The sequence below is a fragment of the Schistocerca serialis genome, chromosome 4 (assembly GCF_023864345.2).
Source record: "Schistocerca serialis cubense isolate TAMUIC-IGC-003099 chromosome 4, iqSchSeri2.2, whole genome shotgun sequence".
Lineage (NCBI taxonomy): Eukaryota > Metazoa > Arthropoda > Insecta > Orthoptera > Acrididae > Schistocerca > Schistocerca serialis.
In genome coordinates, this window is record NC_064641.1 from 194,704,185 (window position 1) to 194,726,694 (window position 22,510).

A 22,510-nucleotide genomic window follows, 5' to 3' on the forward strand; every position below is an offset into this window, starting at 1 on the left:
GACAGTAATTGCATCTCGTGCCTGTTTTCCCCGATTACGCTCGGTTGAAGCTCCGGAAGGAGGGCGACAAACGAGGGTTGGAGGGCCAAAACATGGAGGGTCGTGTGCGCAAAAACTTCCCTTCCGGTACCGGGAATCGAACCCGGGCCTCCTGGGTGAAAGCCAGGTATCCTAGCCACTAGACCACACCGGATTTGCTCGATAAACGTCAGATTTACTCCCTCTCCTCTCGCTTTTCGTGCTGAATCCGGACTTAGTGGTGTTCTCTGTTTGCGAGCATATTTGCGCTTGCAGACTGGCATGGCGCACAGCTCGAAACTGACAATTCATTGCAGTTTGCATCATATTTTACTCACAACAGGGGAGGAGAAAGGTCAAAGCTGTACCTTGCCATAGCTGGATGTAAACATTTTAACGCTGAGGCGTGGGCTCCTTGTGGATAACAAACGACAATTCAGTTCGTTCCCTAGCAACAACAACGCCGTTAATTCAGCCATGATGTACAGCAAATTAAATGCCCCGGGTGAGGATCGAACTCACGACCTTAAGATTATGAGACTTACGCGCTACCCACTGCGCTACCGAGGCACGTTTGCAAGCAACGTCCCAGGAAACTTGGTAAGTCTCGCATATTAGAGATAGACAGTTTGCGCTTTCTCAAGAATCTGTTGTGTTGCTACACGTGCTTTCCCGAATTGCTAGATTAAACTGCTGCCGCGGCTTTTTCAACGGAAAGCAGCACTGCCTGAGGTTACAGTACATCGCCCTTGCGGCACCTGAACACAGCGGCCTGTAGGGCCAGGCTGACGCTAGAGTTCAGAAATAGCACGCGTCCGTCCAAGTACGGTCTCTTGCGTGCTGCGTGTTTGGTTCTTCTCACAGCGAATCCTGCTATACATTCCTGAGGCTGACGCAGCTCAAACGAGCAATCGGCGCGGCAGCATTATAGCGAGAACAGCAAAACGATGCATCGGCCGGGAATCGAACCCGGGCCGCCCGAGTGGTAGGCGAACAACCTACCACTTTTTTAGTTGTTGTTCTCATTTTTTTAGTTGCATTTGTTGGGGGCGGTCGGCCGTGCTTCCCGAGCATATTCCAGAGTAGCTGTCTGCAGGGAAAGTGGGATTGCCACCCAACGACGCCGGATACAGCCGAAAAAAGTGCTACACACGCGGAGTCCCCCACTACACTGCCTTAAAGCGACCGCTCATCACTATCGTGTGAGTAACCTTGCGGCCGCGGCGACGAGTCTTGCCCAAAGACGCAGCGTGCGTGGAGGCGCTGCCCGAACGCGTGTGGATGCACCCTCCTACCTCGTAAAGCGCCTACAGCTACTATCACCGTGGGCCGCTGCCGGCGGGCGGGAAGCCGACACAGCGCGGCGTTACGAGCAGCGGCTGTGCGGTGGTGGTGTAATGGTGAGCATAGTTGCCTTCCCAGCAGTTGATCCGGGTTCGATTCCCGGCCACCGCAACGGGCGCAAATTTTTACGTCTGAGTATGTGAGCCACGTGCTGTTACATTAACGTTTTCTTTCCGTCGTTGCTCCACTCCAGGCCATCCTGTAGTATGTCCCGACTTGTCCCGACTTTGCTCGGCTGACGCGAAAGCTGACGCTTGGAATTCGCCCTTATCAAGAGGACAGGCGATATAAACGGCTGTGAGAGGTGAGGTGTAGCGAAGTACAGGCAAACTGCGAAGTTTTGTGCTCCTTCTTCTTAAACAAAAAAATAAAAAAAAAAGAGACGCAGTCGGTAGGACTCGAACCTACGCTCCCAGAGGGAATCTGATTTCTAGTCAGACGCCTTAACCACTCGGCCACGACTGCTCGCAGCCAAAAGTCCCCTCGAATCGTGAAAAATCAAACCGTTCTGCGCAGAATGTTGACAGGAAACGAACTCCGTGCACTGATTACGGCAGGGCTACCAGCGCTACGAGACGAGCCATTACGGAAGCGTTAAAATCTTCGCCCGGACAGGGACTCGAACCCTGGACCCTTAGGTTAAAAGCCTAATGCTCTACCGACTGAGCTATCCGGGCTCACGCTTGCTGTGGATGGAGCAGCTGCAGGCAATGTGAATAACTGGAACGCGTGTGTAGGCGTACTACGGTAATTGCTGGCTTCTGGCGCAACTGGCGACTTCACCGACTTGCCACTGACGCTGGTAGCAGCCCAACAGCGGACCAGTGCCTCTTCTCCCTTTACCCCGGTGCTGACAGTAATTGCATCTCGTGCCTGTTTTCCCCGATTACGCTCGGTTGAAGCTCCGGAAGGAGGGCGACAAACGAGGGTTGGAGGGCCAAAACATGGAGGGTCGTGTGCGCAAAAACTTCCCTTCCGGTACCGGGAATCGAACCCGGGCCTCCTGGGTGAAAGCCAGGTATCCTAGCCACTAGACCACACCGGATTTGCTCGATAAACGTCAGATTTACTCCCTCTCCTCTCGCTTTTCGTGCTGAATCCGGACTTAGTGGTGTTCTCTGTTTGCGAGCATATTTGCGCTTGCAGACTGGCATGGCGCACAGCTCGAAACTGACAATTCATTGCAGTTTGCATCATATTTTACTCACAACAGGGGAGGAGAAAGGTCAAAGCTGTACCTTGCCATAGCTGGATGTAAACATTTTAACGCTGAGGCGTGGGCTCCTTGTGGATAACAAACGACAATTCAGTTCGTTCCCTAGCAACAACAACGCCGTTAATTCAGCCATGATGTACAGCAAATTAAATGCCCCGGGTGAGGATCGAACTCACGACCTTAAGATTATGAGACTTACGCGCTACCCACTGCGCTACCGAGGCACGTTTGCAAGCAACGTCCCAGGAAACTTGGTAAGTCTCGCATATTAGAGATAGACAGTTTGCGCTTTCTCAAGAATCTGTTGTGTTGCTACACGTGCTTTCCCGAATTGCTAGATTAAACTGCTGCCGCGGCTTTTTCAACGGAAAGCAGCACTGCCTGAGGTTACAGTACATCGCCCTTGCGGCACCTGAACACAGCGGCCTGTAGGGCCAGGCTGACGCTAGAGTTCAGAAATAGCACGCGTCCGTCCAAGTACGGTCTCTTGCGTGCTGCGTGTTTGGTTCTTCTCACAGCGAATCCTGCTATACATTCCTGAGGCTGACGCAGCTCAAACGAGCAATCGGCGCGGCAGCATTATAGCGAGAACAGCAAAACGATGCATCGGCCGGGAATCGAACCCGGGCCGCCCGAGTGGTAGGCGAACAACCTACCACTTTTTTAGTTGTTGTTCTCATTTTTTTAGTTGCATTTGTTGGGGGCGGTCGGCCGTGCTTCCCGAGCATATTCCAGAGTAGCTGTCTGCAGGGAAAGTGGGATTGCCACCCAACGACGCCGGATACAGCCGAAAAAAGTGCTACACACGCGGAGTCCCCCACTACACTGCCTTAAAGCGACCGCTCATCACTATCGTGTGAGTAACCTTGCGGCCGCGGCGACGAGTCTTGCCCAAAGACGCAGCGTGCGTGGAGGCGCTGCCCGAACGCGTGTGGATGCACCCTCCTACCTCGTAAAGCGCCTACAGCTACTATCACCGTGGGCCGCTGCCGGCGGGCGGGAAGCCGACACAGCGCGGCGTTACGAGCAGCGGCTGTGCGGTGGTGGTGTAATGGTGAGCATAGTTGCCTTCCCAGCAGTTGATCCGGGTTCGATTCCCGGCCACCGCAACGGGCGCAAATTTTTACGTCTGAGTATGTGAGCCACGTGCTGTTACATTAACGTTTTCTTTCCGTCGTTGCTCCACTCCAGGCCATCCTGTAGTATGTCCCGACTTGTCCCGACTTTGCTCGGCTGACGCGAAAGCTGACGCTTGGAATTCGCCCTTATCAAGAGGACAGGCGATATAAACGGCTGTGAGAGGTGAGGTGTAGCGAAGTACAGGCAAACTGCGAAGTTTTGTGCTCCTTCTTCTTAAACAAAAAAATAAAAAAAAAAGAGACGCAGTCGGTAGGACTCGAACCTACGCTCCCAGAGGGAATCTGATTTCTAGTCAGACGCCTTAACCACTCGGCCACGACTGCTCGCAGCCAAAAGTCCCCTCGAATCGTGAAAAATCAAACCGTTCTGCGCAGAATGTTGACAGGAAACGAACTCCGTGCACTGATTACGGCAGGGCTACCAGCGCTACGAGACGAGCCATTACGGAAGCGTTAAAATCTTCGCCCGGACAGGGACTCGAACCCTGGACCCTTAGGTTAAAAGCCTAATGCTCTACCGACTGAGCTATCCGGGCTCACGCTTGCTGTGGATGGAGCAGCTGCAGGCAATGTGAATAACTGGAACGCGTGTGTAGGCGTACTACGGTAATTGCTGGCTTCTGGCGCAACTGGCGACTTCACCGACTTGCCACTGACGCTGGTAGCAGCCCAACAGCGGACCAGTGCCTCTTCTCCCTTTACCCCGGTGCTGACAGTAATTGCATCTCGTGCCTGTTTTCCCCGATTACGCTCGGTTGAAGCTCCGGAAGGAGGGCGACAAACGAGGGTTGGAGGGCCAAAACATGGAGGGTCGTGTGCGCAAAAACTTCCCTTCCGGTACCGGGAATCGAACCCGGGCCTCCTGGGTGAAAGCCAGGTATCCTAGCCACTAGACCACACCGGATTTGCTCGATAAACGTCAGATTTACTCCCTCTCCTCTCGCTTTTCGTGCTGAATCCGGACTTAGTGGTGTTCTCTGTTTGCGAGCATATTTGCGCTTGCAGACTGGCATGGCGCACAGCTCGAAACTGACAATTCATTGCAGTTTGCATCATATTTTACTCACAACAGGGGAGGAGAAAGGTCAAAGCTGTACCTTGCCATAGCTGGATGTAAACATTTTAACGCTGAGGCGTGGGCTCCTTGTGGATAACAAACGACAATTCAGTTCGTTCCCTAGCAACAACAACGCCGTTAATTCAGCCATGATGTACAGCAAATTAAATGCCCCGGGTGAGGATCGAACTCACGACCTTAAGATTATGAGACTTACGCGCTACCCACTGCGCTACCGAGGCACGTTTGCAAGCAACGTCCCAGGAAACTTGGTAAGTCTCGCATATTAGAGATAGACAGTTTGCGCTTTCTCAAGAATCTGTTGTGTTGCTACACGTGCTTTCCCGAATTGCTAGATTAAACTGCTGCCGCGGCTTTTTCAACGGAAAGCAGCACTGCCTGAGGTTACAGTACATCGCCCTTGCGGCACCTGAACACAGCGGCCTGTAGGGCCAGGCTGACGCTAGAGTTCAGAAATAGCACGCGTCCGTCCAAGTACGGTCTCTTGCGTGCTGCGTGTTTGGTTCTTCTCACAGCGAATCCTGCTATACATTCCTGAGGCTGACGCAGCTCAAACGAGCAATCGGCGCGGCAGCATTATAGCGAGAACAGCAAAACGATGCATCGGCCGGGAATCGAACCCGGGCCGCCCGAGTGGTAGGCGAACAACCTACCACTTTTTTAGTTGTTGTTCTCATTTTTTTAGTTGCATTTGTTGGGGGCGGTCGGCCGTGCTTCCCGAGCATATTCCAGAGTAGCTGTCTGCAGGGAAAGTGGGATTGCCACCCAACGACGCCGGATACAGCCGAAAAAAGTGCTACACACGCGGAGTCCCCCACTACACTGCCTTAAAGCGACCGCTCATCACTATCGTGTGAGTAACCTTGCGGCCGCGGCGACGAGTCTTGCCCAAAGACGCAGCGTGCGTGGAGGCGCTGCCCGAACGCGTGTGGATGCACCCTCCTACCTCGTAAAGCGCCTACAGCTACTATCACCGTGGGCCGCTGCCGGCGGGCGGGAAGCCGACACAGCGCGGCGTTACGAGCAGCGGCTGTGCGGTGGTGGTGTAATGGTGAGCATAGTTGCCTTCCCAGCAGTTGATCCGGGTTCGATTCCCGGCCACCGCAACGGGCGCAAATTTTTACGTCTGAGTATGTGAGCCACGTGCTGTTACATTAACGTTTTCTTTCCGTCGTTGCTCCACTCCAGGCCATCCTGTAGTATGTCCCGACTTGTCCCGACTTTGCTCGGCTGACGCGAAAGCTGACGCTTGGAATTCGCCCTTATCAAGAGGACAGGCGATATAAACGGCTGTGAGAGGTGAGGTGTAGCGAAGTACAGGCAAACTGCGAAGTTTTGTGCTCCTTCTTCTTAAACAAAAAAATAAAAAAAAAAGAGAGACGCAGTCGGTAGGACTCGAACCTACGCTCCCAGAGGGAATCTGATTTCTAGTCAGACGCCTTAACCACTCGGCCACGACTGCTCGCAGCCAAAAGTCCCCTCGAATCGTGAAAAATCAAACCGTTCTGCGCAGAATGTTGACAGGAAACGAACTCCGTGCACTGATTACGGCAGGGCTACCAGCGCTACGAGACGAGCCATTACGGAAGCGTTAAAATCTTCGCCCGGACAGGGACTCGAACCCTGGACCCTTAGGTTAAAAGCCTAATGCTCTACCGACTGAGCTATCCGGGCTCACGCTTGCTGTGGATGGAGCAGCTGCAGGCAATGTGAATAACTGGAACGCGTGTGTAGGCGTACTACGGTAATTGCTGGCTTCTGGCGCAACTGGCGACTTCACCGACTTGCCACTGACGCTGGTAGCAGCCCAACAGCGGACCAGTGCCTCTTCTCCCTTTACCCCGGTGCTGACAGTAATTGCATCTCGTGCCTGTTTTCCCCGATTACGCTCGGTTGAAGCTCCGGAAGGAGGGCGACAAACGAGGGTTGGAGGGCCAAAACATGGAGGGTCGTGTGCGCAAAAACTTCCCTTCCGGTACCGGGAATCGAACCCGGGCCTCCTGGGTGAAAGCCAGGTATCCTAGCCACTAGACCACACCGGATTTGCTCGATAAACGTCAGATTTACTCCCTCTCCTCTCGCTTTTCGTGCTGAATCCGGACTTAGTGGTGTTCTCTGTTTGCGAGCATATTTGCGCTTGCAGACTGGCATGGCGCACAGCTCGAAACTGACAATTCATTGCAGTTTGCATCATATTTTACTCACAACAGGGGAGGAGAAAGGTCAAAGCTGTACCTTGCCATAGCTGGATGTAAACATTTTAACGCTGAGGCGTGGGCTCCTTGTGGATAACAAACGACAATTCAGTTCGTTCCCTAGCAACAACAACGCCGTTAATTCAGCCATGATGTACAGCAAATTAAATGCCCCGGGTGAGGATCGAACTCACGACCTTAAGATTATGAGACTTACGCGCTACCCACTGCGCTACCGAGGCACGTTTGCAAGCAACGTCCCAGGAAACTTGGTAAGTCTCGCATATTAGAGATAGACAGTTTGCGCTTTCTCAAGAATCTGTTGTGTTGCTACACGTGCTTTCCCGAATTGCTAGATTAAACTGCTGCCGCGGCTTTTTCAACGGAAAGCAGCACTGCCTGAGGTTACAGTACATCGCCCTTGCGGCACCTGAACACAGCGGCCTGTAGGGCCAGGCTGACGCTAGAGTTCAGAAATAGCACGCGTCCGTCCAAGTACGGTCTCTTGCGTGCTGCGTGTTTGGTTCTTCTCACAGCGAATCCTGCTATACATTCCTGAGGCTGACGCAGCTCAAACGAGCAATCGGCGCGGCAGCATTATAGCGAGAACAGCAAAACGATGCATCGGCCGGGAATCGAACCCGGGCCGCCCGAGTGGTAGGCGAACAACCTACCACTTTTTTAGTTGTTGTTCTCATTTTTTTAGTTGCATTTGTTGGGGGCGGTCGGCCGTGCTTCCCGAGCATATTCCAGAGTAGCTGTCTGCAGGGAAAGTGGGATTGCCACCCAACGACGCCGGATACAGCCGAAAAAAGTGCTACACACGCGGAGTCCCCCACTACACTGCCTTAAAGCGACCGCTCATCACTATCGTGTGAGTAACCTTGCGGCCGCGGCGACGAGTCTTGCCCAAAGACGCAGCGTGCGTGGAGGCGCTGCCCGAACGCGTGTGGATGCACCCTCCTACCTCGTAAAGCGCCTACAGCTACTATCACCGTGGGCCGCTGCCGGCGGGCGGGAAGCCGACACAGCGCGGCGTTACGAGCAGCGGCTGTGCGGTGGTGGTGTAATGGTGAGCATAGTTGCCTTCCCAGCAGTTGATCCGGGTTCGATTCCCGGCCACCGCAACGGGCGCAAATTTTTACGTCTGAGTATGTGAGCCACGTGCTGTTACATTAACGTTTTCTTTCCGTCGTTGCTCCACTCCAGGCCATCCTGTAGTATGTCCCGACTTGTCCCGACTTTGCTCGGCTGACGCGAAAGCTGACGCTTGGAATTCGCCCTTATCAAGAGGACAGGCGATATAAACGGCTGTGAGAGGTGAGGTGTAGCGAAGTACAGGCAAACTGCGAAGTTTTGTGCTCCTTCTTCTTAAACAAAAAAATAAAAAAAAAAGAGACGCAGTCGGTAGGACTCGAACCTACGCTCCCAGAGGGAATCTGATTTCTAGTCAGACGCCTTAACCACTCGGCCACGACTGCTCGCAGCCAAAAGTCCCCTCGAATCGTGAAAAATCAAACCGTTCTGCGCAGAATGTTGACAGGAAACGAACTCCGTGCACTGATTACGGCAGGGCTACCAGCGCTACGAGACGAGCCATTACGGAAGCGTTAAAATCTTCGCCCGGACAGGGACTCGAACCCTGGAACCTTAGGTTAAAAGCCTAATGCTCTACCGACTGAGCTATCCGGGCTCACGCTTGCTGTGGATGGAGCAGCTGCAGGCAATGTGAATAACTGGAACGCGTGTGTAGGCGTACTACGGTAATTGCTGGCTTCTGGCGCAACTGGCGACTTCACCGACTTGCCACTGACGCTGGTAGCAGCCCAACAGCGGACCAGTGCCTCTTCTCCCTTTACCCCGGTGCTGACAGTAATTGCATCTCGTGCCTGTTTTCCCCGATTACGCTCGGTTGAAGCTCCGGAAGGAGGGCGACAAACGAGGGTTGGAGGGCCAAAACATGGAGGGTCGTGTGCGCAAAAACTTCCCTTCCGGTACCGGGAATCGAACCCGGGCCTCCTGGGTGAAAGCCAGGTATCCTAGCCACTAGACCACACCGGATTTGCTCGATAAATGTCAGATTTACTCCCTCTCCTCTCGCTTTTCGTGCTGAATCCGGACTTAGTGGTGTTCTCTGTTTGCGAGCATATTTGCGCTTGCAGACTGGCATGGCGCACAGCTCGAAACTGACAATTCATTGCAGTTTGCATCATATTTTACTCACAACAGGGGAGGAGAAAGGTCAAAGCTGTACCTTGCCATAGCTGGATGTAAACATTTTAACGCTGAGGCGTGGGCTCCTTGTGGATAACAAACGACAATTCAGTTCGTTCCCTAGCAACAGCAACGCCGTTAATTCAGCCATGATGTACAGCAAATTAAATGCCCCGGGTGAGGATCGAACTCACGACCTTAAGATTATGAGACTTACGCGCTACCCACTGCGCTACCGAGGCACGTTTGCAAGCAACGTCCCAGGAAACTTGGTAAGTCTCGCATATTAGAGATAGACAGTTTGCGCTTTCTCAAGAATCTGTTGTGTTGCTACACGTGCTTTCCCGAATTGCTAGATTAAACTGCTGCCGCGGCTTTTTCAACGGAAAGCAGCACTGCCTGAGGTTACAGTACATCGCCCTTGCGGCACCTGAACACAGCGGCCTGTAGGGCCAGGCTGACGCTAGAGTTCAGAAATAGCACGCGTCCGTCCAAGTACGGTCTCTTGCGTGCTGCGTGTTTGGTTCTTCTCACAGCGAATCCTGCTATACATTCCTGAGGCTGACGCAGCTCAAACGAGCAATCGGCGCGGCAGCATTATAGCGAGAACAGCAAAACGATGCATCGGCCGGGAATCGAACCCGGGCCGCCCGAGTGGTAGGCGAACAACCTACCACTTTTTTAGTTGTTGTTCTCATTTTTTTAGTTGCATTTGTTGGGGGCGGTCGGCCGTGCTTCCCGAGCATATTCCAGAGTAGCTGTCTGCAGGGAAAGTGGGATTGCCACCCAACGACGCCGGATACAGCCGAAAAAAGTGCTACACACGCGGAGTCCCCCACTACACTGCCTTAAAGCGACCGCTCATCACTATCGTGTGAGTAACCTTGCGGCCGCGGCGACGAGTCTTGCCCAAAGACGCAGCGTGCGTGGAGGCGCTGCCCGAACGCGTGTGGATGCACCCTCCTACCTCGTAAAGCGCCTACAGCTACTATCACCGTGGGCCGCTGCCGGCGGGCGGGAAGCCGACACAGCGCGGCGTTACGAGCAGCGGCTGTGCGGTGGTGGTGTAATGGTGAGCATAGTTGCCTTCCCAGCAGTTGATCCGGGTTCGATTCCCGGCCACCGCAACGGGCGCAAATTTTTACGTCTGAGTATGTGAGCCACGTGCTGTTACATTAACGTTTTCTTTCCGTCGTTGCTCCACTCCAGGCCATCCTGTAGTATGTCCCGACTTGTCCCGACTTTGCTCGGCTGACGCGAAAGCTGACGCTTGGAATTCGCCCTTATCAAGAGGACAGGCGATATAAACGGCTGTGAGAGGTGAGGTGTAGCGAAGTACAGGCAAACTGCGAAGTTTTGTGCTCCTTCTTCTTAAACAAAAAAATAAAAAAAAAAGAGACGCAGTCGGTAGGACTCGAACCTACGCTCCCAGAGGGAATATGATTTCTAGTCAGACGCCTTAACCACTCGGCCACGACTGCTCGCAGCCAAAAGTCCCCTCGAATCGTGAAAAATCAAACCGTTCTGCGCAGAATGTTGACAGGAAACGAACTCCGTGCACTGATTACGGCAGGGCTACCAGCGCTACGAGACGAGCCATTACGGAAGCGTTAAAATCTTCGCCCGGACAGGGACTCGAACCCTGGACCCTTAGGTTAAAAGCCTAATGCTCTACCGACTGAGCTATCCGGGCTCACGCTTGCTGTGGATGGAGCAGCTGCAGGCAATGTGAATAACTGGAACGCGTGTGTAGGCGTACTACGGTAATTGCTGGCTTCTGGCGCAACTGGCGACTTCACCGACTTGCCACTGACGCTGGTAGCAGCCCAACAGCGGACCAGTGCCTCTTCTCCCTTTACCCCGGTGCTGACAGTAATTGCATCTCGTGCCTGTTTTCCCCGATTACGCTCGGTTGAAGCTCCGGAAGGAGGGCGACAAACGAGGGTTGGAGGGCCAAAACATGGAGGGTCGTGTGCGCAAAAACTTCCCTTCCGGTACCGGGAATCGAACCCGGGCCTCCTGGGTGAAAGCCAGGTATCCTAGCCACTAGACCACACCGGATTTGCTCGATAAACGTCAGATTTACTCCCTCTCCTCTCGCTTTTCGTGCTGAATCCGGACTTAGTGGTGTTCTCTGTTTGCGAGCATATTTGCGCTTGCAGACTGGCATGGCGCACAGCTCGAAACTGACAATTCATTGCAGTTTGCATCATATTTTACTCACAACAGGGGAGGAGAAAGGTCAAAGCTGTACCTTGCCATAGCTGGATGTAAACATTTTAACGCTGAGGCGTGGGCTCCTTGTGGATAACAAACGACAATTCAGTTCGTTCCCTAGCAACAGCAACGCCGTTAATTCAGCCATGATGTACAGCAAATTAAATGCCCCGGGTGAGGATCGAACTCACGACCTTAAGATTATGAGACTTACGCGCTACCCACTGCGCTACCGAGGCACGTTTGCAAGCAACGTCCCAGGAAACTTGGTAAGTCTCGCATATTAGAGATAGACAGTTTGCGCTTTCTCAAGAATCTGTTGTGTTGCTACACGTGCTTTCCCGAATTGCTAGATTAAACTGCTGCCGCGGCTTTTTCAACGGAAAGCAGCACTGCCTGAGGTTACAGTACATCGCCCTTGCGGCACCTGAACACAGCGGCCTGTAGGGCCAGGCTGACGCTAGAGTTCAGAAATAGCACGCGTCCGTCCAAGTACGGTCTCTTGCGTGCTGCGTGTTTGGTTCTTCTCACAGCGAATCCTGCTATACATTCCTGAGGCTGACGCAGCTCAAACGAGCAATCGGCGCGGCAGCATTATAGCGAGAACAGCAAAACGATGCATCGGCCGGGAATCGAACCCGGGCCGCCCGAGTGGTAGGCGAACAACCTACCACTTTTTTAGTTGTTGTTCTCATTTTTTTAGTTGCATTTGTTGGGGGCGGTCGGCCGTGCTTCCCGAGCATATTCCAGAGTAGCTGTCTGCAGGGAAAGTGGGATTGCCACCCAACGACGCCGGATACAGCCGAAAAAAGTGCTACACACGCGGAGTCCCCCACTACACTGCCTTAAAGCGACCGCTCATCACTATCGTGTGAGTAACCTTGCGGCCGCGGCGACGAGTCTTGCCCAAAGACGCAGCGTGCGTGGAGGCGCTGCCCGAACGCGTGTGGATGCACCCTCCTACCTCGTAAAGCGCCTACAGCTACTATCACCGTGGGCCGCTGCCGGCGGGCGGGAAGCCGACACAGCGCGGCGTTACGAGCAGCGGCTGTGCGGTGGTGGTGTAATGGTGAGCATAGTTGCCTTCCCAGCCGTTGATCCGGGTTCGATTCCCGGCCACCGCAACGGGCGCAAATTTTTACGTCTGAGTATGTGAGCCACGTGCTGTTACATTAACGTTTTCTTTCCGTCGTTGCTCCACTCCAGGCCATCCTGTAGTATGTCCCGACTTGTCCCGACTTTGCTCGGCTGACGCGAAAGCTGACGCTTGGAATTCGCCCTTATCAAGAGGACAGGCGATATAAACGGCTGTGAGAGGTGAGGTGTAGCGAAGTACAGGCAAACTGCGAAGTTTTGTGCTCCTTCTTCTTAAACAAAAAAATAAAAAAAAAAGAGACGCAGTCGGTAGGACTCGAACCTACGCTCCCAGAGGGAATATGATTTCTAGTCAGACGCCTTAACCACTCGGCCACGACTGCTCGCAGCCAAAAGTCCCCTCGAATCGTGAAAAATCAAACCGTTCTGCGCAGAATGTTGACAGGAAACGAACTCCGTGCACTGATTACGGCAGGGCTACCAGCGCTACGAGACGAGCCATTACGGAAGCGTTAAAATCTTCGCCCGGACAGGGACTCGAACCCTGGACCCTTAGGTTAAAAGCCTAATGCTCTACCGACTGAGCTATCCGGGCTCACGCTTGCTGTGGATGGAGCAGCTGCAGGCAATGTGAATAACTGGAACGCGTGTGTAGGCGTACTACGGTAATTGCTGGCTTCTGGCGCAACTGGCGACTTCACCGACTTGCCACTGACGCTGGTAGCAGCCCAACAGCGGACCAGTGCCTCTTCTCCCTTTACCCCGGTGCTGACAGTAATTGCATCTCGTGCCTGTTTTCCCCGATTACGCTCGGTTGAAGCTCCGGAAGGAGGGCGACAAACGAGGGTTGGAGGGCCAAAACATGGAGGGTCGTGTGCGCAAAAACTTCCCTTCCGGTACCGGGAATCGAACCCGGGCCTCCTGGGTGAAAGCCAGGTATCCTAGCCACTAGACCACACCGGATTTGCTCGATAAATGTCAGATTTACTCCCTCTCCTCTCGCTTTTCGTGCTGAATCCGGACTTAGTGGTGTTCTCTGTTTGCGAGCATATTTGCGCTTGCAGACTGGCATGGCGCACAGCTCGAAACTGACAATTCATTGCAGTTTGCATCATATTTTACTCACAACAGGGGAGGAGAAAGGTCAAAGCTGTACCTTGCCATAGCTGGATGTAAACATTTTAACGCTGAGGCGTGGGCTCCTTGTGGATAACAAACGACAATTCAGTTCGTTCCCTAGCAACAGCAACGCCGTTAATTCAGCCATGATGTACAGCAAATTAAATGCCCCGGGTGAGGATCGAACTCACGACCTTAAGATTATGAGACTTACGCGCTACCCACTGCGCTACCGAGGCACGTTTGCAAGCAACGTCCCAGGAAACTTGGTAAGTCTCGCATATTAGAGATAGACAGTTTGCGCTTTCTCAAGAATCTGTTGTGTTGCTACACGTGCTTTCCCGAATTGCTAGATTAAACTGCTGCCGCGGCTTTTTCAACGGAAAGCAGCACTGCCTGAGGTTACAGTACATCGCCCTTGCGGCACCTGAACACAGCGGCCTGTAGGGCCAGGCTGACGCTAGAGTTCAGAAATAGCACGCGTCCGTCCAAGTACGGTCTCTTGCGTGCTGCGTGTTTGGTTCTTCTCACAGCGAATCCTGCTATACATTCCTGAGGCTGACGCAGCTCAAACGAGCAATCGGCGCGGCAGCATTATAGCGAGAACAGCAAAACGATGCATCGGCCGGGAATCGAACCCGGGCCGCCCGAGTGGTAGGCGAACAACCTACCACTTTTTTAGTTGTTGTTCTCATTTTTTTAGTTGCATTTGTTGGGGGCGGTCGGCCGTGCTTCCCGAGCATATTCCAGAGTAGCTGTCTGCAGGGAAAGTGGGATTGCCACCCAACGACGCCGGATACAGCCGAAAAAAGTGCTACACACGCGGAGTCCCCCACTACACTGCCTTAAAGCGACCGCTCATCACTATCGTGTGAGTAACCTTGCGGCCGCGGCGACGAGTCTTGCCCAAAGACGCAGCGTGCGTGGAGGCGCTGCCCGAACGCGTGTGGATGCACCCTCCTACCTCGTAAAGCGCCTACAGCTACTATCACCGTGGGCCGCTGCCGGCGGGCGGGAAGCCGACACAGCGCGGCGTTACGAGCAGCGGCTGTGCGGTGGTGGTGTAATGGTGAGCATAGTTGCCTTCCCAGCCGTTGATCCGGGTTCGATTCCCGGCCACCGCAACGGGCGCAAATTTTTACGTCTGAGTATGTGAGCCACGTGCTGTTACATTAACGTTTTCTTTCCGTCGTTGCTCCACTCCAGGCCATCCTGTAGTATGTCCCGACTTGTCCCGACTTTGCTCGGCTGACGCGAAAGCTGACGCTTGGAATTCGCCCTTATCAAGAGGACAGGCGATATAAACGGCTGTGAGAGGTGAGGTGTAGCGAAGTACAGGCAAACTGCGAAGTTTTGTGCTCCTTCTTCTTAAACAAAAAAATAAAAAAAAAAGAGACGCAGTCGGTAGGACTCGAACCTACGCTCCCAGAGGGAATCTGATTTCTAGTCAGACGCCTTAACCACTCGGCCACGACTGCTCGCAGCCAAAAGTCCCCTCGAATCGTGAAAAATCAAACCGTTCTGCGCAGAATGTTGACAGGAAACGAACTCCGTGCACTGATTACGGCAGGGCTACCAGCGCTACGAGACGAGCCATTACGGAAGCGTTAAAATCTTCGCCCGGACAGGGACTCGAACCCTGGACCCTTAGGTTAAAAGCCTAATGCTCTACCGACTGAGCTATCCGGGCTCACGCTTGCTGTGGATGGAGCAGCTGCAGGCAATGTGAATAACTGGAACGCGTGTGTAGGCGTACTACGGTAATTGCTGGCTTCTGGCGCAACTGGCGACTTCACCGACTTGCCACTGACGCTGGTAGCAGCCCAACAGCGGACCAGTGCCTCTTCTCCCTTTACCCCGGTGCTGACAGTAATTGCATCTCGTGCCTGTTTTCCCCGATTACGCTCGGTTGAAGCTCCGGAAGGAGGGCGACAAACGAGGGTTGGAGGGCCAAAACATGGAGGGTCGTGTGCGCAAAAACTTCCCTTCCGGTACCGGGAATCGAACCCGGGCCTCCTGGGTGAAAGCCAGGTATCCTAGCCACTAGACCACACCGGATTTGCTCGATAAATGTCAGATTTACTCCCTCTCCTCTCGCTTTTCGTGCTGAATCCGGACTTAGTGGTGTTCTCTGTTTGCGAGCATATTTGCGCTTGCAGACTGGCATGGCGCACAGCTCGAAACTGACAATTCATTGCAGTTTGCATCATATTTTACTCACAACAGGGGAGGAGAAAGGTCAAAGCTGTACCTTGCCATAGCTGGATGTAAACATTTTAACGCTGAGGCGTGGGCTCCTTGTGGATAACAAACGACAATTCAGTTCGTTCCCTAGCAACAGCAACGCCGTTAATTCAGCCATGATGTACAGCAAATTAAATGCCCCGGGTGAGGATCGAACTCACGACCTTAAGATTATGAGACTTACGCGCTACCCACTGCGCTACCGAGGCACGTTTGCAAGCAACGTCCCAGGAAACTTGGTAAGTCTCGCATATTAGAGATAGACAGTTTGCGCTTTCTCAAGAATCTGTTGTGTTGCTACACGTGCTTTCCCGAATTGCTAGATTAAACTGCTGCCGCGGCTTTTTCAACGGAAAGCAGCACTGCCTGAGGTTACAGTACATCGCCCTTGCGGCACCTGAACACAGCGGCCTGTAGGGCCAGGCTGACGCTAGAGTTCAGAAATAGCACGCGTCCGTCCAAGTACGGTCTCTTGCGTGCTGCGTGTTTGGTTCTTCTCACAGCGAATCCTGCTATACATTCCTGAGGCTGACGCAGCTCAAACGAGCAATCGGCGCGGCAGCATTATAGCGAGAACAGCAAAACGATGCATCGGCCGGGAATCGAACCCGGGCCGCCCGAGTGGTAGGCGAACAACCTACCACTTTTTTAGTTGTTGTTCTCATTTTTTTAGTTGCATTTGTTGGGGGCGGTCGGCCGTGCTTCCCGAGCATATTCCAGAGTAGCTGTCTGCAGGGAAAGTGGGATTGCCACCCAACGACGCCGGATACAGCCGAAAAAAGTGCTACACACGCGGAGTCCCCCACTACACTGCCTTAAAGCGACCGCTCATCACTATCGTGTGAGTAACCTTGCGGCCGCGGCGACGAGTCTTGCCCAAAGACGCAGCGTGCGTGGAGGCGCTGCCCGAACGCGTGTGGATGCACCCTCCTACCTCGTAAAGCGCCTACAGCTACTATCACCGTGGGCCGCTGCCGGCGGGCGGGAAGCCGACACAGCGCGGCGTTACGAGCAGCGGCTGTGCGGTGGTGGTGTAATGGTGAGCATAGTTGCCTTCCCAGCCGTTGATCCGGGTTCGATTCCCGGCCACCGCAACGGGCGCAAATTTTTACGTCTGAGTATGTGAGCCACGTGCTGTTACATTAACGTTTTCTTTCCGTCGTTGCTCCACTCCAGGCCATCCTGTAGTATGTCCCGACTTGTCCCGACTTTGCTCGGCTGACGCGAAAGCTGACGCTTGGAATTCGCCCTTATCAAGAGGACAGGCGATATAAACGGCTGTGAGAGGTGAGGTGTAGCGAAGTACAGGCAAACTGCGAAGTTTTGTGCTCCTTCTTCTTAAACAAAAAAATAAAAAAAAAAGAGACGCAGTCGGTAGGACTCGAACCTACGCTCCCAGAGGGAATCTGATTTCTAGTCAGACGCCTTAACCACTCGGCCACGACTGCTCGCAGCCAAAAGTCCCCTCGAATCGTGAAAAATCAAACCGTTCTGCGCAGAATGTTGACAGGAAACGAACTCCGTGCACTGATTACGGCAGGGCTACCAGCGCTACGAGACGAGCCATTACGGAAGCGTTAAAATCTTCGCCCGGACAGGGACTCGAACCCTGGACCCTTAGGTTAAAAGCCTAATGCTCTACCGACTGAGCTATCCGGGCTCACGCTTGCTGTGGATGGAGCAGCTGCAGGCAATGTGAATAACTGGAACGCGTGTGTAGGCGTACTACGGTAATTGCTGGCTTCTGGCGCAACTGGCGACTTCACCGACTTGCCACTGACGCTGGTAGCAGCCCAACAGCGGACCAGTGCCTCTTCTCCCTTTACCCCGGTGCTGACAGTAATTGCATCTCGTGCCTGTTTTCCCCGATTACGCTCGGTTGAAGCTCCGGAAGGAGGGCGACAAACGAGGGTTGGAGGGCCAAAACATGGAGGGTCGTGTGCGCAAAAACTTCCCTTCCGGTACCGGGAATCGAACCCGGGCCTCCTGGGTGAAAGCCAGGTATCCTAGCCACTAGACCACACCGGATTTGCTCGATAAATGTCAGATTTACTCCCTCTCCTCTCGCTTTTCGTGCTGAATCCGGACTTAGTGGTGTTCTCTGTTTGCGAGCATATTTGCGCTTGCAGACTGGCATGGCGCACAGCTCGAAACTGACAATTCATTGCAGTTTGCATCATATTTTACTCACAACAGGGGAGGAGAAAGGTCAAAGCTGTACCTTGCCATAGCTGGATGTAAACATTTTAACGCTGAGGCGTGGGCTCCTTGTGGATAACAAACGACAATTCAGTTCGTTCCCTAGCAACAGCAACGCCGTTAATTCAGCCATGATGTACAGCAAATTAAATGCCCCGGGTGAGGATCGAACTCACGACCTTAATATTATGAGACTTACGCGCTACCCACTGCGCTACCGAGGCACGTTTGCAAGCAACGTCCCAGGAAACTTGGTAAGTCTCGCATATTAGAGATAGACAGTTTGCGCTTTCTCAAGAATCTGTTGTGTTGCTACACGTGCTTTCCCGAATTGCTAGATTAAACTGCTGCCGCGGCTTTTTCAACGGAAAGCAGCACTGCCTGAGGTTACAGTACATCGCCCTTGCGGCACCTGAACACAGCGGCCTGTAGGGCCAGGCTGACGCTAGAGTTCAGAAATAGCACGCGTCCGTCCAAGTACGGTCTCTTGCGTGCTGCGTGTTTGGTTCTTCTCACAGCGAATCCTGCTATACATTCCTGAGGCTGACGCAGCTCAAACGAGCAATCGGCGCGGCAGCATTATAGCGAGAACAGCAAAACGATGCATCGGCCGGGAATCGAACCCGGGCCGCCCGAGTGGTAGGCGAACAACCTACCACTTTTTTAGTTGTTGTTCTCATTTTTTTAGTTGCATTTGTTGGGGGCGGTCGGCCGTGCTTCCCGAGCATATTCCAGAGTAGCTGTCTGCAGGGAAAGTGGGATTGCCACCCAACGACGCCGGATACAGCCGAAAAAAGTGCTACACACGCGGAGTCCCCCACTACACTGCCTTAAAGCGACCGCTCATCACTATCGTGTGAGTAACCTTGCGGCCGCGGCGACGAGTCTTGCCCAAAGACGCAGCGTGCGTGGAGGCGCTGCCCGAACGCGTGTGGATGCACCCTCCTACCTCGTAAAGCGCCTACAGCTACTATCACCGTGGGCCGCTGCCGGCGGGCGGGAAGCCGACACAGCGCGGCGTTACGAGCAGCGGCTGTGCGGTGGTGGTGTAATGGTGAGCATAGTTGCCTTCCCAGCAGTTGATCCGGGTTCGATTCCCGGCCACCGCAACGGGCGAAATTTTTTACGTCTGAGTATGTGAGCCACGTGCTGTTACATTAACGTTTTCTTTCCGTCGTTGCTCCACTCCAGGCCATCCTGTAGTATGTCCCGACTTGTCCCGACTTTGCTCGGCTGACGCGAAAGCTGACGCTTGGAATTCGCCCTTATCAAGAGGACAGGCGATATAAACGGCTGTGAGAGGTGAGGTGTAGCGAAGTACAGGCAAACTGCGAAGTTTTGTGCTCCTTCTTCTTAAACAAAAAAATAAAAAAAAAAGAGACGCAGTCGGTAGGACTCGAACCTACGCTCCCAGAGGGAATCTGATTTCTAGTCAGACGCCTTAACCACTCGGCCACGACTGCTCGCAGCCAAAAGTCCCCTCGAATCGTGAAAAATCAAACCGTTCTGCGCAGAATGTTGACAGGAAACGAACTCCGTGCACTGATTACGGCAGGGCTACCAGCGCTACGAGACGAGCCATTACGGAAGCGTTAAAATCTTCGCCCGGACAGGGACTCGAACCCTGGACCCTTAGGTTAAAAGCCTAATGCTCTACCGACTGAGCTATCCGGGCTCACGCTTGCTGTGGATGGAGCAGCTGCAGGCAATGTGAATAACTGGAACGCGTGTGTAGGCGTACTACGGTAATTGCTGGCTTCTGGCGCAACTGGCGACTTCACCGACTTGCCACTGACGCTGGTAGCAGCCCAACAGCGGACCAGTGCCTCTTCTCCCTTTACCCCGGTGCTGACAGTAATTGCATCTCGTGCCTGTTTTCCCCGATTACGCTCGGTTGAAGCTCCGGAAGGAGGGCGACAAACGAGGGTTGGAGGGCCAAAACATGGAGGGTCGTGTGCGCAAAAACTTCCCTTCCGGTACCGGGAATCGAACCCGGGCCTCCTGGGTGAAAGCCAGGTATCCTAGCCACTAGACCACACCGGATTTGCTCGATAAATGTCAGATTTACTCCCTCTCCTCTCGCTTTTCGTGCTGAATCCGGACTTAGTGGTGTTCTCTGTTTGCGAGCATATTTGCGCTTGCAGACTGGCATGGCGCACAGCTCGAAACTGACAATTCATTGCAGTTTGCATCATATTTTACTCACAACAGGGGAGGAGAAAGGTCAAAGCTGTACCTTGCCATAGCTGGATGTAAACATTTTAACGCTGAGGCGTGGGCTCCTTGTGGATAACAAACGACAATTCAGTTCGTTCCCTAGCAACAGCAACGCCGTTAATTCAGCCATGATGTACAGCAAATTAAATGCCCCGGGTGAGGATCGAACTCACGACCTTAAGATTATGAGACTTACGCGCTACCCACTGCGCTACCGAGGCACGTTTGCAAGCAACGTCCCAGGAAACTTGGTAAGTCTCGCATATTAGAGATAGACAGTTTGCGCTTTCTCAAGAATCTGTTGTGTTGCTACACGTGCTTTCCCGAATTGCTAGATTAAACTGCTGCCGCGGCTTTTTCAACGGAAAGCAGCACTGCCTGAGGTTACAGTACATCGCCCTTGCGGCACCTGAACACAGCGGCCTGTAGGGCCAGGCTGACGCTAGAGTTCAGAAATAGCACGCGTCCGTCCAAGTACGGTCTCTTGCGTGCTGCGTGTTTGGTTCTTCTCACAGCGAATCCTGCTATACATTCCTGAGGCTGACGCAGCTCAAACGAGCAATCGGCGCGGCAGCATTATAGCGAGAACAGCAAAACGATGCATCGGCCGGGAATCGAACCCGGGCCGCCCGAGTGGTAGGCGAACAACCTACCACTTTTTTAGTTGTTGTTCTCATTTTTTTAGTTGCATTTGTTGGGGGCGGTCGGCCGTGCTTCCCGAGCATATTCCAGAGTAGCTGTCTGCAGGGAAAGTGGGATTGCCACCCAACGACGCCGGATACAGCCGAAAAAAGTGCTACACACGCGGAGTCCCCCACTACACTGCCTTAAAGCGACCGCTCATCACTATCGTGTGAGTAACCTTGCGGCCGCGGCGACGAGTCTTGCCCAAAGACGCAGCGTGCGTGGAGGCGCTGCCCGAACGCGTGTGGATGCACCCTCCTACCTCGTAAAGCGCCTACAGCTACTATCACCGTGGGCCGCTGCCGGCGGGCGGGAAGCCGACACAGCGCGGCGTTACGAGCAGCGGCTGTGCGGTGGTGGTGTAATGGTGAGCATAGTTGCCTTCCCAGCAGTTGATCCGGGTTCGATTCCCGGCCACCGCAACGGGCGCAAATTTTTACGTCTGAGTATGTGAGCCACGTGCTGTTACATTAACGTTTTCTTTCCGTCGTTGCTCCACTCCAGGCCATCCTGTAGTATGTCCCGACTTGTCCCGACTTTGCTCGGCTGACGCGAAAGCTGACGCTTGGAATTCGCCCTTATCAAGAGGACAGGCGATATAAACGGCTGTGAGAGGTGAGGTGTAGCGAAGTACAGGCAAACTGCGAAGTTTTGTGCTCCTTCTTCTTAAACAAAAAAATAAAAAAAAAGAGACGCTGTCGGTAGGACTCGAACCTACGCTCCCAGAGGGAATCTGATTTCTAGTCAGACGCCTTAACCACTCGGCCACGACTGCTCGCAGCCAAAAGTCCCCTCGAATCGTGAAAAATCAAACCGTTCTGCGCAGAATGTTGACAGGAAACGAACTCCGTGCACTGATTACGGCAGGGCTACCAGCGCTACGAGACGAGCCATTACGGAAGCGTTAAAATCTTCGCCCGGACAGGGACTCGAACCCTGGACCCTTAGGTTAAAAGCCTAATGCTCTACCGACTGAGCTATCCGGGCTCACGCTTGCTGTGGATGGAGCAGCTGCAGGCAATGTGAATAACTGGAACGCGTGTGTAGGCGTACTACGGTAATTGCTGGCTTCTGGCGCAACTGGCGACTTCACCGACTTGCCACTGACGCTGGTAGCAGCCCAACAGCGGACCAGTGCCTCTTCTCCCTTTACCCCGGTGCTGACAGTAATTGCATCTCGTGCCTGTTTTCCCCGATTACGCTCGGTTGAAGCTCCGGAAGGAGGGCGACAAACGAGGGTTGGAGGGCCAAAACATGGAGGGTCGTGTGCGCAAAAACTTCCCTTCCGGTACCGGGAATCGAACCCGGGCCTCCTGGGTGAAAGCCAGGTATCCTAGCCACTAGACCACACCGGATTTGCTCGATAAATGTCAGATTTACTCCCTCTCCTCTCGCTTTTCGTGCTGAATCCGGACTTAGTGGTGTTCTCTGTTTGCGAGCATATTTGCGCTTGCAGACTGGCATGGCGCACAGCTCGAAACTGACAATTCATTGCAGTTTGCATCATATTTTACTCACAACAGGGGAGGAG

The 22,510-nt window shown here is 53.5% G+C and overlaps 51 non-coding genes across 51 annotated transcripts; 10 read left to right on the forward strand and 41 right to left on the reverse strand.

Annotated features, from left to right (window-relative positions):
- Nucleotides 1-121: 121 nt before the first annotated feature.
- Nucleotides 122-193, reverse strand: Trnae-uuc (transfer RNA glutamic acid (anticodon UUC)). The gene has a single exon. It is a non-coding gene; the product is annotated as a tRNA-Glu (tRNA).
- A 322-nt stretch (nucleotides 194-515) lies between these two features.
- Nucleotides 516-588, reverse strand: Trnam-cau (transfer RNA methionine (anticodon CAU)). The gene has a single exon. It is a non-coding gene; the product is annotated as a tRNA-Met (tRNA).
- An 813-nt stretch (nucleotides 589-1,401) lies between these two features.
- Trnag-ucc (transfer RNA glycine (anticodon UCC)) lies at nucleotides 1,402-1,473 on the forward strand. Its single transcript has one exon. It is a non-coding gene; the product is annotated as a tRNA-Gly (tRNA).
- A 272-nt stretch (nucleotides 1,474-1,745) lies between these two features.
- Nucleotides 1,746-1,827, reverse strand: Trnas-aga (transfer RNA serine (anticodon AGA)). The gene has a single exon. It is a non-coding gene; the product is annotated as a tRNA-Ser (tRNA).
- Nucleotides 1,828-1,966: 139 nt separating this feature from the next.
- Nucleotides 1,967-2,039, reverse strand: Trnak-uuu (transfer RNA lysine (anticodon UUU)). Its single transcript has one exon. It is a non-coding gene; the product is annotated as a tRNA-Lys (tRNA).
- A 296-nt stretch (nucleotides 2,040-2,335) lies between these two features.
- Nucleotides 2,336-2,407, reverse strand: Trnae-uuc (transfer RNA glutamic acid (anticodon UUC)). Its single transcript has one exon. It is a non-coding gene; the product is annotated as a tRNA-Glu (tRNA).
- Nucleotides 2,408-2,729: 322 nt separating this feature from the next.
- Nucleotides 2,730-2,802, reverse strand: Trnam-cau (transfer RNA methionine (anticodon CAU)). Its single transcript has one exon. It is a non-coding gene; the product is annotated as a tRNA-Met (tRNA).
- Nucleotides 2,803-3,615: 813 nt separating this feature from the next.
- Nucleotides 3,616-3,687, forward strand: Trnag-ucc (transfer RNA glycine (anticodon UCC)). The gene has a single exon. It is a non-coding gene; the product is annotated as a tRNA-Gly (tRNA).
- Nucleotides 3,688-3,959: 272 nt separating this feature from the next.
- On the reverse strand, nucleotides 3,960-4,041 carry Trnas-aga (transfer RNA serine (anticodon AGA)). Its single transcript has one exon. It is a non-coding gene; the product is annotated as a tRNA-Ser (tRNA).
- Nucleotides 4,042-4,180: 139 nt separating this feature from the next.
- Nucleotides 4,181-4,253, reverse strand: Trnak-uuu (transfer RNA lysine (anticodon UUU)). The gene has a single exon. It is a non-coding gene; the product is annotated as a tRNA-Lys (tRNA).
- Nucleotides 4,254-4,549: 296 nt separating this feature from the next.
- Nucleotides 4,550-4,621, reverse strand: Trnae-uuc (transfer RNA glutamic acid (anticodon UUC)). The gene has a single exon. It is a non-coding gene; the product is annotated as a tRNA-Glu (tRNA).
- Nucleotides 4,622-4,943: 322 nt separating this feature from the next.
- On the reverse strand, nucleotides 4,944-5,016 carry Trnam-cau (transfer RNA methionine (anticodon CAU)). Its single transcript has one exon. It is a non-coding gene; the product is annotated as a tRNA-Met (tRNA).
- Nucleotides 5,017-5,829: 813 nt separating this feature from the next.
- On the forward strand, nucleotides 5,830-5,901 carry Trnag-ucc (transfer RNA glycine (anticodon UCC)). The gene has a single exon. It is a non-coding gene; the product is annotated as a tRNA-Gly (tRNA).
- Nucleotides 5,902-6,175: 274 nt separating this feature from the next.
- On the reverse strand, nucleotides 6,176-6,257 carry Trnas-aga (transfer RNA serine (anticodon AGA)). Its single transcript has one exon. It is a non-coding gene; the product is annotated as a tRNA-Ser (tRNA).
- Nucleotides 6,258-6,396: 139 nt separating this feature from the next.
- Trnak-uuu (transfer RNA lysine (anticodon UUU)) lies at nucleotides 6,397-6,469 on the reverse strand. Its single transcript has one exon. It is a non-coding gene; the product is annotated as a tRNA-Lys (tRNA).
- A 296-nt stretch (nucleotides 6,470-6,765) lies between these two features.
- Nucleotides 6,766-6,837, reverse strand: Trnae-uuc (transfer RNA glutamic acid (anticodon UUC)). Its single transcript has one exon. It is a non-coding gene; the product is annotated as a tRNA-Glu (tRNA).
- A 322-nt stretch (nucleotides 6,838-7,159) lies between these two features.
- On the reverse strand, nucleotides 7,160-7,232 carry Trnam-cau (transfer RNA methionine (anticodon CAU)). Its single transcript has one exon. It is a non-coding gene; the product is annotated as a tRNA-Met (tRNA).
- Nucleotides 7,233-8,045: 813 nt separating this feature from the next.
- On the forward strand, nucleotides 8,046-8,117 carry Trnag-ucc (transfer RNA glycine (anticodon UCC)). Its single transcript has one exon. It is a non-coding gene; the product is annotated as a tRNA-Gly (tRNA).
- A 272-nt stretch (nucleotides 8,118-8,389) lies between these two features.
- On the reverse strand, nucleotides 8,390-8,471 carry Trnas-aga (transfer RNA serine (anticodon AGA)). Its single transcript has one exon. It is a non-coding gene; the product is annotated as a tRNA-Ser (tRNA).
- Nucleotides 8,472-8,610: 139 nt separating this feature from the next.
- On the reverse strand, nucleotides 8,611-8,683 carry Trnak-uuu (transfer RNA lysine (anticodon UUU)). Its single transcript has one exon. It is a non-coding gene; the product is annotated as a tRNA-Lys (tRNA).
- A 296-nt stretch (nucleotides 8,684-8,979) lies between these two features.
- Trnae-uuc (transfer RNA glutamic acid (anticodon UUC)) lies at nucleotides 8,980-9,051 on the reverse strand. Its single transcript has one exon. It is a non-coding gene; the product is annotated as a tRNA-Glu (tRNA).
- A 322-nt stretch (nucleotides 9,052-9,373) lies between these two features.
- Trnam-cau (transfer RNA methionine (anticodon CAU)) lies at nucleotides 9,374-9,446 on the reverse strand. The gene has a single exon. It is a non-coding gene; the product is annotated as a tRNA-Met (tRNA).
- An 813-nt stretch (nucleotides 9,447-10,259) lies between these two features.
- Nucleotides 10,260-10,331, forward strand: Trnag-ucc (transfer RNA glycine (anticodon UCC)). The gene has a single exon. It is a non-coding gene; the product is annotated as a tRNA-Gly (tRNA).
- A 272-nt stretch (nucleotides 10,332-10,603) lies between these two features.
- On the reverse strand, nucleotides 10,604-10,685 carry Trnas-aga (transfer RNA serine (anticodon AGA)). Its single transcript has one exon. It is a non-coding gene; the product is annotated as a tRNA-Ser (tRNA).
- Nucleotides 10,686-10,824: 139 nt separating this feature from the next.
- Nucleotides 10,825-10,897, reverse strand: Trnak-uuu (transfer RNA lysine (anticodon UUU)). The gene has a single exon. It is a non-coding gene; the product is annotated as a tRNA-Lys (tRNA).
- Nucleotides 10,898-11,193: 296 nt separating this feature from the next.
- Trnae-uuc (transfer RNA glutamic acid (anticodon UUC)) lies at nucleotides 11,194-11,265 on the reverse strand. The gene has a single exon. It is a non-coding gene; the product is annotated as a tRNA-Glu (tRNA).
- Nucleotides 11,266-11,587: 322 nt separating this feature from the next.
- Nucleotides 11,588-11,660, reverse strand: Trnam-cau (transfer RNA methionine (anticodon CAU)). The gene has a single exon. It is a non-coding gene; the product is annotated as a tRNA-Met (tRNA).
- An 813-nt stretch (nucleotides 11,661-12,473) lies between these two features.
- Trnag-ucc (transfer RNA glycine (anticodon UCC)) lies at nucleotides 12,474-12,545 on the forward strand. Its single transcript has one exon. It is a non-coding gene; the product is annotated as a tRNA-Gly (tRNA).
- Nucleotides 12,546-12,817: 272 nt separating this feature from the next.
- On the reverse strand, nucleotides 12,818-12,899 carry Trnas-aga (transfer RNA serine (anticodon AGA)). Its single transcript has one exon. It is a non-coding gene; the product is annotated as a tRNA-Ser (tRNA).
- Nucleotides 12,900-13,038: 139 nt separating this feature from the next.
- On the reverse strand, nucleotides 13,039-13,111 carry Trnak-uuu (transfer RNA lysine (anticodon UUU)). Its single transcript has one exon. It is a non-coding gene; the product is annotated as a tRNA-Lys (tRNA).
- Nucleotides 13,112-13,407: 296 nt separating this feature from the next.
- On the reverse strand, nucleotides 13,408-13,479 carry Trnae-uuc (transfer RNA glutamic acid (anticodon UUC)). The gene has a single exon. It is a non-coding gene; the product is annotated as a tRNA-Glu (tRNA).
- A 322-nt stretch (nucleotides 13,480-13,801) lies between these two features.
- On the reverse strand, nucleotides 13,802-13,874 carry Trnam-cau (transfer RNA methionine (anticodon CAU)). The gene has a single exon. It is a non-coding gene; the product is annotated as a tRNA-Met (tRNA).
- Nucleotides 13,875-14,687: 813 nt separating this feature from the next.
- Nucleotides 14,688-14,759, forward strand: Trnag-ucc (transfer RNA glycine (anticodon UCC)). Its single transcript has one exon. It is a non-coding gene; the product is annotated as a tRNA-Gly (tRNA).
- A 272-nt stretch (nucleotides 14,760-15,031) lies between these two features.
- Trnas-aga (transfer RNA serine (anticodon AGA)) lies at nucleotides 15,032-15,113 on the reverse strand. The gene has a single exon. It is a non-coding gene; the product is annotated as a tRNA-Ser (tRNA).
- A 139-nt stretch (nucleotides 15,114-15,252) lies between these two features.
- Trnak-uuu (transfer RNA lysine (anticodon UUU)) lies at nucleotides 15,253-15,325 on the reverse strand. Its single transcript has one exon. It is a non-coding gene; the product is annotated as a tRNA-Lys (tRNA).
- A 296-nt stretch (nucleotides 15,326-15,621) lies between these two features.
- On the reverse strand, nucleotides 15,622-15,693 carry Trnae-uuc (transfer RNA glutamic acid (anticodon UUC)). The gene has a single exon. It is a non-coding gene; the product is annotated as a tRNA-Glu (tRNA).
- A 322-nt stretch (nucleotides 15,694-16,015) lies between these two features.
- On the reverse strand, nucleotides 16,016-16,088 carry Trnam-cau (transfer RNA methionine (anticodon CAU)). Its single transcript has one exon. It is a non-coding gene; the product is annotated as a tRNA-Met (tRNA).
- Nucleotides 16,089-16,901: 813 nt separating this feature from the next.
- On the forward strand, nucleotides 16,902-16,973 carry Trnag-ucc (transfer RNA glycine (anticodon UCC)). Its single transcript has one exon. It is a non-coding gene; the product is annotated as a tRNA-Gly (tRNA).
- Nucleotides 16,974-17,245: 272 nt separating this feature from the next.
- Nucleotides 17,246-17,327, reverse strand: Trnas-aga (transfer RNA serine (anticodon AGA)). The gene has a single exon. It is a non-coding gene; the product is annotated as a tRNA-Ser (tRNA).
- A 139-nt stretch (nucleotides 17,328-17,466) lies between these two features.
- On the reverse strand, nucleotides 17,467-17,539 carry Trnak-uuu (transfer RNA lysine (anticodon UUU)). The gene has a single exon. It is a non-coding gene; the product is annotated as a tRNA-Lys (tRNA).
- A 296-nt stretch (nucleotides 17,540-17,835) lies between these two features.
- On the reverse strand, nucleotides 17,836-17,907 carry Trnae-uuc (transfer RNA glutamic acid (anticodon UUC)). The gene has a single exon. It is a non-coding gene; the product is annotated as a tRNA-Glu (tRNA).
- A 322-nt stretch (nucleotides 17,908-18,229) lies between these two features.
- Trnam-cau (transfer RNA methionine (anticodon CAU)) lies at nucleotides 18,230-18,302 on the reverse strand. The gene has a single exon. It is a non-coding gene; the product is annotated as a tRNA-Met (tRNA).
- An 813-nt stretch (nucleotides 18,303-19,115) lies between these two features.
- Trnag-ucc (transfer RNA glycine (anticodon UCC)) lies at nucleotides 19,116-19,187 on the forward strand. The gene has a single exon. It is a non-coding gene; the product is annotated as a tRNA-Gly (tRNA).
- Nucleotides 19,188-19,459: 272 nt separating this feature from the next.
- Trnas-aga (transfer RNA serine (anticodon AGA)) lies at nucleotides 19,460-19,541 on the reverse strand. The gene has a single exon. It is a non-coding gene; the product is annotated as a tRNA-Ser (tRNA).
- A 139-nt stretch (nucleotides 19,542-19,680) lies between these two features.
- Trnak-uuu (transfer RNA lysine (anticodon UUU)) lies at nucleotides 19,681-19,753 on the reverse strand. Its single transcript has one exon. It is a non-coding gene; the product is annotated as a tRNA-Lys (tRNA).
- A 296-nt stretch (nucleotides 19,754-20,049) lies between these two features.
- Trnae-uuc (transfer RNA glutamic acid (anticodon UUC)) lies at nucleotides 20,050-20,121 on the reverse strand. Its single transcript has one exon. It is a non-coding gene; the product is annotated as a tRNA-Glu (tRNA).
- A 322-nt stretch (nucleotides 20,122-20,443) lies between these two features.
- Nucleotides 20,444-20,516, reverse strand: Trnam-cau (transfer RNA methionine (anticodon CAU)). Its single transcript has one exon. It is a non-coding gene; the product is annotated as a tRNA-Met (tRNA).
- Nucleotides 20,517-21,329: 813 nt separating this feature from the next.
- Trnag-ucc (transfer RNA glycine (anticodon UCC)) lies at nucleotides 21,330-21,401 on the forward strand. The gene has a single exon. It is a non-coding gene; the product is annotated as a tRNA-Gly (tRNA).
- A 271-nt stretch (nucleotides 21,402-21,672) lies between these two features.
- Nucleotides 21,673-21,754, reverse strand: Trnas-aga (transfer RNA serine (anticodon AGA)). Its single transcript has one exon. It is a non-coding gene; the product is annotated as a tRNA-Ser (tRNA).
- A 139-nt stretch (nucleotides 21,755-21,893) lies between these two features.
- Trnak-uuu (transfer RNA lysine (anticodon UUU)) lies at nucleotides 21,894-21,966 on the reverse strand. Its single transcript has one exon. It is a non-coding gene; the product is annotated as a tRNA-Lys (tRNA).
- A 296-nt stretch (nucleotides 21,967-22,262) lies between these two features.
- Trnae-uuc (transfer RNA glutamic acid (anticodon UUC)) lies at nucleotides 22,263-22,334 on the reverse strand. Its single transcript has one exon. It is a non-coding gene; the product is annotated as a tRNA-Glu (tRNA).
- Nucleotides 22,335-22,510: the final 176 nt, after the last annotated feature.